We start from the raw sequence: 10,249 nt of genomic DNA, 5'->3' as shown, positions 1-10,249 counted from the left end.
GTAAAAACAGAAATGCTGGAAACAGCAGGTCAGGGAGCACACTGCGTACAAATCAGAGTGGATGTTTCAGGTACAAACCCTTCCTCAGCACACTTCTTTGTGTGATGAAGCTTGAGGTGACATGAACTGGAAGGTAGCAGAGACTACAGAGGACTGTGGACTGACTCAGTGACGAGGCAAGAATGAGACGTGAAGAGAAACAAAGTTATCCAAAATGATTGAAACAAGAGAAAAGCAGAATATTCTTCCACTGGGGAGGGATGGGTAAATGTTGATGTTGTGTGGCCAGAACGTTAGCATCCAGTTACACCATGAAAGGTGTCAGGGAATTGAAAAATAGGAATAAATAAAACTCAATATTTATGTGTGCTACGCAAAGGAATTTTTTGAAAGTAACCATAATGTATATGGGGTGACTTACCCTCTGCACCCCCAGTGTATTTCATGAGTTCCGTCACAGAGGCGTCTGGGCAAGTGGTGTGACATCCAGCAGCTTGTGACGGACACAAATGTACCTGCAGTGATTTTCATCCAAGAACGCTGGTGAATAGTGGAACCCAGTCTTGTAGAAGCAGTGTGTGAGGCTTGGCTTGGCTTATTGTCAGTTGATGGGCAGCTGCCAGAGAAGGTCAAACACAGGCAACACACTAATGTTGCTTGATTTAAAGTTAAAAGCAATAACCATTGTGATGGTAAAACACAGTGTGTGGGGGGGACTCAGCAGTTCAGGCATCACCTGTGGAGGGGATGGATGTTGCCTGACCTGCTGAGTTACTCCAACACTTTGTGTTTTGTTCAGAATACCAGCATCTGCAGTTCCTTGTATCATCATTGTGATGGAGCTCTGTGAATACCTGTGTTCAGTTTCAATAGTCCCCCAGCAACTGGTTCTGCATCTCCCATATAGTCCCAGCTTAACACACACCATGAGAATACCCCCGTCAGACTGACTGCCAACTCCCCTCCAATCCCTCCCCTGACAGTCTCCCCAGACCTTAAGTGACCTCTGAATTGTATTCATGGCAAACATATATTTCATTGTGCTTAAGAAGGAACTGCAGATGCTGGAAAATTGAAGGTAGTCAAAAATGCTGGAGAAACTCAGCGGGTGCAGCAGCATCTATGGAGCGAAGGAAATAGGCAACGTTTCGGGCCGAAACTGGCCCGAACCTTTGCCTATTTCCTTCGCTCCATAGATGCTGCTGCACCCGCTGAGTTTCCCCAGCATTTTTGTCTCCCTTCCTGTTTGATTGTGCTCTCTGCAATCATAGAATGCACAAATAATCTTCCAGTGCATTAATTACATAAAGTTATGGTTCTCTTGCATTAATGGCTGCCTGGGAAAACCTGTGTTAGTTTGCTCTGCATCACTGATTTATTGAATGAGGTGCCATTTGCTAGTCCAGCAATTAATGCTCATCCTCAGTAATTCTTGGGAAAGTCGTGGTGAGCTGCCTTCTTATCATATGAGTTATTCTAGTGCAGGAGTATGATGTACTGAGAATGTGAGTTGTATTTCCATGTTGTAGTGTAATTTGGAGGGCAGTGTACAGGTGGTGGGCTCCCTAGAATATTCTAGTTCAATATTCTAGAATATTGCTTACATGTTTGTTCTTCAGTGAGAAAGGATACATTTGAATTTGAGGGGATGTAACAAATGAATTCTTGAAATGGTGTAATTCTTGGTGTAAAATGAAGTGGAGTAATTCTTGAAATGGGCTGTGGATTGTTCTGCGAAGAAAGATGAATACATTTGTTCCACGCTATCAACAGTTCATAACTGAGTTCTGCAGAATAAGAAGTTGTCTTCGAATTAAAGATACCTTAACTTAAAAGATCATGATTTCTTGAAATTCTCTACCCCAGAAGGCTTTGGATACACACTATGTTCCAGTGAGGAATGGAAGATAACAAATATAATTGCAGATGCTGAAATCTAAAACAAAAGCAGAAATGCTGGAAGAACTCAGCCTGTCGAGCAACATTTGTAGAAAGAGAACAGGGTAATCATAGCAATCAAAATCATAATCATACTTTATTAGCCAAGTATGTTTTGCAACATTTTAACAGAGAGGGGAGGGGATCTTACCTTCCCTGAGATGTGATCAATTTTCGGATCACAGTCTCCGGGTTCTGCGGCCTACCATCGATGGAGCTGGAGGCCTCCTCGGACTGTCGTGAGCCCCACCGCGGGGCGCGGAATTAACATCGGAGCTGATCCCTTGCCTGGGATCGCTCCCACCGCGGAATCAACACCAAGGGCTCGCAGTCTCGGGTGAGGCTGAGTTGGGAGCTCCAACGTCGCGGGAGGTGCGACCAGCCCCGACGTGAGGTTCGATCGCCGGCGCGGGGTAGCTGACATCCCCTGATGCAGGAGACGATCGCCGCGACGTGGAGGGCCCGAACACCGCCGGCTACAGGAGTTAAGATCATCCCGTCAACGGGGACTCGAGGCCCACGACCAACGAAGAACTAAGGGAAGGACTTGAACTTTATTTTGCCTTCCATCACAGTGAGGAATGTGTAGGAGTCACTGTGGTGGATGTTCATGTTAAAATGTGTTTTTGCGTCTGTTGCTTTTAATTGTACGACTGACCTGGCCAGTGAAATTCCTCGTTTGTTGCAAAACATACTTAGCGAATAAAATCTGATTCTGATTCTGAGGTAATCTAGTACATGGGAATGTGCAAGAAACCGTTATCAAAAGCCAGAATCTGCTGAAGAGCCAACAAGTTCTGGCATTTGATAGTCGGAAAGCAATGGAAATCATATTGATCTATGATTTAATGGTGGTGAGATGCTTTATTAAGCCATAAGTCATGTTACTCAAAGCCAATATTATTTGTGAATTGGCCACTGTGAAACTCCCCAGTAATGGTAAAATCATACCAAGCTCCCAACTATGAAATTCTGTTGCTATTAATTTCATTAGACACCCAACATGTGCCATTCACAATGGGATCCAATAAATTTGTTAAAACAGAGGCAGTAACTTAAGAACAGTTGGACAGAGTGTAATGTAGTCATATAACACCAAAACAGATTATTTGGCCTACAAAGTCCATTCTTGGCCAAGAAGTACCTATCCATATTAATCACATTCTCAGCATTCAATCCCTAGCCTTGGATGCCACCTTGTTACAAGTAACATAGAAACATAGAACATAGAAAATATGTGCAGGAGGAGGCCATTCGGCCCTTCGAGCCAGCACCACCATTCAATGTGATCATGGATGATCGTTATATCAATAACCCATGCTTGCCTTCTCCCCATATCCCTTGACTCCACTAGCCCCTAGAGCTCTATCTAACTCTCTCTTAAATCCATCCAGTGCCCTCTGTGGCAGGGAATTCCATAAATTCACAACTCTCTGGGTGAAATTTTTTTTTCTCACCTCAGTCTTAAATGACCTCCCCTCTATTCTAAGATTGTGGCCCCTGGTTCTGGACTCGCCCAACATTGGGAACATTTTTCCTTCATCCAGCTTGTCCAGTCCTTTTATAATGTTATATGTTTCTATAAGATCCCCCCTCATTCTTTTAAACTCCAGTGCTTGTTTAAATACTACTTGAAGGTTGTGGTAGCACAGGGAGGATGCTCCAGATTTCAGCCGATTTCCAGCTGGACAAATCCTTCCTCAGATCCTGTCTAAATCTCATATTCCTTACCTTAAACCTCTGCCCTCTGGTTATACACAATTCTCACCAACTAACCTGAGCACACTGGAACTTCCTGATTTTTGCCACGTGCACCACAATTCGTTTCCGTAGATGGGTTGATATCAGGGTGAATGAATTTGTTATTAAAATGAATACTAATGGTGTTATTCAGTCTTTTGTGAAACTGCAATAATTTATATCAAAGTTGTGTTTTCTGTTGTGTTTTCATATATTATATGAACAATGAATAGATTAGAGAGACGTTAGACACCATTAAATCTGCTGATTGATTTTGGCATTTTATTGAAGGGGTTGTGAAACTAAGCTAGTAAGCATTTCTATTTTCATCCACAATATAATGTAATTATGGGATTGAATTTAAACTTTAGTTCTAAAGATTTGTATATCAATTAGATGAAGCAAAAGTTAACATTGGTTGCATATATCTCAGCGGGTCAACTATAGACAGATATCTGACCCATTATCATTCCAACAATACAAACCTGCAGACAATCTGCCAATGGATTATTATTAAACCTGTGTTGCATATTTAACATTTTGGACTTTCTGTGCGGATTGTTGAATAGCCTTCTTACTAATACAGATTGTAATATTAATACTCCACAGATGCTGCCTGACCTGCTGAGTTGGTCTTGCAGTTTGTGGTTTGCTTTAAGATTCCAGCTGCTGCAGTTCAGTGTGTGGGCTTCTTGCTAATATTACTATAGACACTTGGGGGCAGCATAGCCACGTCCTGTAAGGGTTAGACAGTTGTCTATTGTACTGCAGTCTTTCTGTGACCTTTAGCATGTAGAGCTACATTTATCACTGATCACAAGAGGAGATTGGAGGTATTTAGTTGCGTTTTAGTTTCCACTTATAATTTCTGGTGGCACAGGAGGAGAATGCCAACAATTGTTCACTTGGGAACTGTATCTCCCTCCATCTGGCCGTGTGAAACAGCTGTACCAGGGCTGGGAGAGCCAGTAATATGTTTTAGATAAAGGAGAATATTCACTTTCAAAATCTATTCACTGTACAAGAACATTTAGACTGATCTGATTTTTGATAGTCATACCATGTACATTATGCTTTTTCCATAAAGTTTAAGTCATGATTTTTATTTTCAAACGGCACAAAATTCAATGAAACTGATAACTGAGTTTTAACAAAATGTGCCACAAGCAATATTAATTTTGCTCCTGTTGTTCTTCCCACCACTGTTGCTCGTCACGTCGCCAGGAGTGGAAGGGTAGCTGGAATATCACTGCATAATGGCCGTGCATAGGGCATTAATGTGATTACCTGCTGGGGGAATGATGTGAAAAGGAGCAGTTTTGTGCCAATTGTTTTTTCCACTCAGAGATACAATGCTGTGTTTGGAGCACTCTGCAGAAAACGCAATGCAAGGCGATATAGTGCCACAATATTTCAATTTATAATCCTCAACTTCCGAGTTAAATGTTCCTATTTTGCTGCTCGATACAGTGAGAATTTTGTCAGTCAGCTTCATGATAACAGGCGTTGGGAGCCAAGGGCTTTGGTGGAATTTGAACCTTACAGAGTGCATGGAAATAGGTGTGTGCTTGTGGTGAGACCCGGGCAGCAGGGCTAGCTTCAGCAACTGACTGCCATTCTTCGACCGCCGGCCTGCGGCCTACACCATCTTGAAACCGCGGTCTCTGGTGGGGAGGCACAGATTCAGGACGTATCTGGACTTGCCTTGTCTGAACATCTGGACGCCCGCAGCGACGTCTGCGAAGGGTTGAGGTCCCGTCCACGGGGGAAAATGGAGGAGGACTGGCCAAAATGTTGTGCCTTCCACCACAGTGATGAATGCTGTGGTGGACGTTTGTGTTAAATTTTTATTGTGTATTGTGTGCTCTTTATCATTGTACCGCTGCTGGCAAATTCATTTCACTTGCACTTTATGTGCAATGTGGCGAATAAAACTGTATTGTATTATATTGTAGTTAGGCTGCTTCTGCACAATTCCCATGGGTGAGATGGCGCATCCAACAATGCTTTTTGCCCAGTCCTTTCTCTCTCACTCCTATATTACTGGATGTGGCTGCACGCTGTTGAATCCATGCACTTAGCTCACCAGACTTGGCCATTAAACAAGATTTCTGTGCTGTGGGACTTCCTGACCCTATGATTCTCTATTTCATAATTCTCGGTATTGTTTCTAATTCCATTGCTGAGGGTGCCAAGAAACCACGTTGACTGTGTGGCTTTTCAATCATAAGCCAAGGGGCAACCTCATGGGTATATGGAACGAGGTGCCAGAGGAGGTAGTTGAGGCATCGATCACCCGTTCATTTGAGTTCTATCACTTTCTCATCCACTCCCGACACATTAGGGCAATTTACAGAGAGCCATTTAATCTCCAAATCCGCACGTTTTTGGGATGTGGAAGGACATTGGAGCACCTGGAGGAAACCCATGAGGTTACAGGCAGTACGTGCAAACTCCACACTTTAAAAGACACTTGGAGTGGTACATGGATACGAAAGATTTAGAGGAATAAGGGCAGATGAGGCATCTTGACCACCAAGGACAAGTGGGGCTGGTGCCTGCTTCTATTCTCTGACTCTATCACGCTGTGCACTGAATCCAGAACGTGGCACAATGCTTCTGTGTGGACCTCCTGGGTCACCAGCAGCCATAGTTCTTTGTGCCCACCGGTTTCTTCCTCTCGTGGGTGGGGAAGAACAGATATTTCTGGCCCCTCATGGCCCCTATGTGTGCCAAGTAAGTCTTTGTGGTTCCCTATTGAAAGTATTTGGAACACACTACAAACAGCCCACAATGTTTGTGCCCAACATCATGCTTGGTTAAACTCATCTCATCTGTCTGTACCTGATCTATATCCATTGATTCCCTATACTTACATGTGGCTGTCTAAAAACCTTTTAAACGCCGCTATCTTATATAAGAAGGAACTGCAGATGCTGGAAAATCGAAGGTTGGAGAAACTCAGCGGGTGCGGCAGCATCTATGGAGCGAAGGAAATAGGCGACGTTTCGGACCAATACCCTTCTTCAGACTGATGTAGAGTGGTGGGGGAGGGGGCGGGGAGAAGAAAGGAGAAAGGAAGAGAAGGAGCCAGAGGGCTGAGGGGGAGCTGAGAAGGGGAGGAGACAGCAAACGCTTCCGGAAATTGGAGAAGTCAATGTTCATACCACTAGGGTGCCCAAGCGGAATATGAGGTGCTGCTCCTCCAGTTTCCGGTGGTGCTCACTCTGGCCATGGAGGAGGCCCAGGACAGAAAAGTCGGATTTGGAATGGGAGGGGGAGTTGAAGTGCTGAGCCACAGGGAGATCCGGTTGGTTAATGCAGACGGGGGGGAGATGGGAAGATGTGGCGAGTGGTGGGGTCACGTTGGAGGTGGCGAAACTGACGGAGGACTAGTTGTTGTATGTGACGGCTAGTGGGGTGGAAGGTGAGGACTAGGGGGACTCTGCCCTTGTTACGAGTGGTGGGATGGGGAGGGAGAGCAGTGTTATGGGGTATTGAAGAGACCCTGGTGAGAACCTCATCTATAGTAGGGGATGGGAACCCCCGTTTCCTGAAGAATGAGGACATTTCCGATGCCCTGGTGTGGAACACCTCATCCTGGGAGCAGATGTGGCGTAGACGGAGGAATTGGGAGAAAGCTACAATTTAATGAGGAACCTTCAATTCAATTCAACCTTCAATTTATTTTTTGTCTCGTTTGTATGTAGTTTTTTTTATTTTTTAAACTGGGTATGTGTGTGGGGGGCAGGGGGTGGGGTGACGTTTTAAAATCTTTCCCCTGCACGGAGAACCCGACCTTTTCTCTGTCGGGTCTCCGTTGTCGTTGGGGCCTAGCACCGTGGAGCGGCCTCCAACCGGAACGACCTGGGGCTCCAGTCGCGGAGCTGCGGACTCACTTACCATCATGGAGCTGGCCGAGTTCAGAGCGGGAGGAGCGGTGATGGCGCGCTGCTGTGGCCCGACCCAGGTGATTCGGGGGCTCCAGCCGCCGGCCCGGTAGACAGTAACACCGGGAGCCCGCGGGTCCCTGCTGGGAGACCGCTTTTCGGGGTTTCCGCAACGGTGACTTCTCCCGCCCGAGTTGCGGGGTTGAGGATGGCCTGGAGCGGGGTCTTACATCGCCCGGCGTGGCTTTAAATGGCCGCGGGACTTGTTAGCGCAAGGGGCTCCAACTCCAAGATCCGGAGCACGGCCTTGCATCGCCCGGCGCGGCTTTATAACGGCCACGGGACTTATTTACCATCGCCCACCGGGGGCCTTGACTCTGACATCGGGAGGAGAACGAGGAGTGCAGGGGAGGGATGAGACTTTGCCTTCCATCACAGTGAGGAGGAGATTCACTGTGATGGATGTTCGTGTAAATTGTGTTTTGGTTCTTCTTCTTGTTTGTATGACTGCAGAAACCAAATTTAGTTTGAACCTCTGGGTTTAAATGACACCAAATAAATTGTATTGTAATAACAGGATAGAGATTCCATACCTGCAGCATGGAAACTGTCTCCATGATCATCTCCTGAATGAAAAGTCTGACTAGTTACTGCAACATGTGATCTTTGCCCCAGAGAACTCTTAACTGTACTGACTGTCTTGCTGGAGATCTTCACCCCAACTCCTCTTGCTTCTCAGCCTGGTCTTCAATCACATTCCGTTTTCTACACTGTACGTGAAGGCAACAAGGGGGAGAACATTGGGAGAAGCAGTAGTAACAATGTATGATAGACATAAAATACTGGAGTAACTCAGCTGGGTCCGGCAGCATCTCTGGAGACAAGGAATAGGTGATGCTTCAGGTCGAGACCCTTCTTCAGACACAATTATGTTTTGTTTTCAAAGACTATGTAAATCTGAATTACTCTAAAACTAAAGTCCAAAATTTTCTTCTTCTTCTTGCATATGGCGTGCGTGTAGGCCAACTTGGTCTATTTAATCATATTCGATTGTGCACGCCAGTTTGATTGCATTCGTCGAAACAGGGCAGACCACGTGAAGGTTGCAATCTCCCACCCCAAGACCAAAATGAAGACATATTGTTATTGATTTTTTTTCTCCGTTTAATTTCTGGGATGTAATCCTACATTGACCTAATTGTCAGAAATAATCAATTATTTATCATCAATAAATGCTGATTAGAAATCATTGCTAAATGGTCATCAATGGAATGGGAAAGTTTTGATTTTTAAATAGTTTAACAGTTGCTTTATGAAGGCAGTCTCAATTTAACATGGATGACTTGGAGAGGTTGGGTGAGTGGGCAAATGCAGTATAATGTGGATAAATGTGAGGTTATCCACTTTGGTGGCAACAGGAAGGCAGATTATTATCTGAATGATGTCAGATTAGGAAAAGGGGAGGTACAACGAGACCTGGGTATACTTGTACATCAGTCACTGAAAGTAAGCATGCAGGTACAGCAGGCATTGAAGAAAGCTCATGGCATGTTGGCCTGGAGTATTGTGTGCAGTTTTGGTCCCATAATTTGAGGAAGGACATTCTTGCTATTGAGGGAGTGCAGCGTAGGTTCACAAGGTTAATTCCCGGGATGGCGGGACTGTCATATGCTGAGAGAATGGAGCGTCTGGGCTTGTACACTGGAGTTTAGAAGGATGAGAATTCTAATTGAAACATATAAGATTGATAAGGGTTTGGACACGCTAGAGGCAGGAAACATGTTCCCGATGTTGGGGGAGTCCAGAACCAGGGGCCACAGTTTAGGAATAAGGGGTAAGCCATTTAGAACGGAGACGAGGAAACACCTTTTCTCACAGAGAGTTGTGAGTCTGTGGAATTCTCTGCATCAGAGGGCAGTGGAGGCCGGCTCTCTGGATACTTTCAAGAGAGAGCTAGATAGGGCTCTTTAAGATAGCGGAGTCAGGGGATATGGGGAGAAGGCAGGAATGGGGTACCGATTGGGGATGATCAGGCATGATTACATTGAATGGTGGTGTTGGCTCGATGGGCCGAAATGCCTACTCCTGCACCTGTTGTCTATTGTCTAGTCATTGTGAGAGGATTTGAGTTTAGGAGCAAGGACGTCCTACTGCAGTTGTACAGAGCCCTGGTGAGACCACACCTGGAGTAATGTGTACAGTTTTGGTCTCTTAATTTGAGGAAGGACATTCTTGCTATTGAGGGAGTGCGCATAGATTTACAAGGTTAATTCCCAGGATGGCAGTACTGGCGTGTGATGAAAGAATGGGTCGACTTGCTTGTATTCACTGGAATTTAGGTTGAGAGGGGATCTTATAGAAACATAAAATTCTTATAGGATTGAACAGGCAAGATTCAGGAAAAATATTCCCGAGGTTGGAGTCTAGTACCAGGGGTCACAGTTTACGAATAAGGGGTGGGCCATTTAGGACAGAGATGAGGAAAAAGAGAGTTATGAATCTGTGGAATTATCTGCCACAGAAGGCAGTGGAGGCCAATTCAATAGATGTTTTCAAGAGAGTTAGATTTAGTTCCTAGGGCTAAATGAATCAAGGATATGGGAAGAAAGCAGGAATGGGGTACTGATTTTAGATGATCCATGATGATATTGAATGACGGTGCTGGCTCGAAGGGTAGAATA

This window comes from Leucoraja erinacea, chromosome 17 (genome assembly GCF_028641065.1).
Source record: "Leucoraja erinacea ecotype New England chromosome 17, Leri_hhj_1, whole genome shotgun sequence".
Classification (NCBI taxonomy): domain Eukaryota; kingdom Metazoa; phylum Chordata; class Chondrichthyes; order Rajiformes; family Rajidae; genus Leucoraja; species Leucoraja erinaceus.
The sequence above is the reverse complement of the archived record's forward strand: the minus strand, read 5'-3'. Positions refer to the sequence as shown.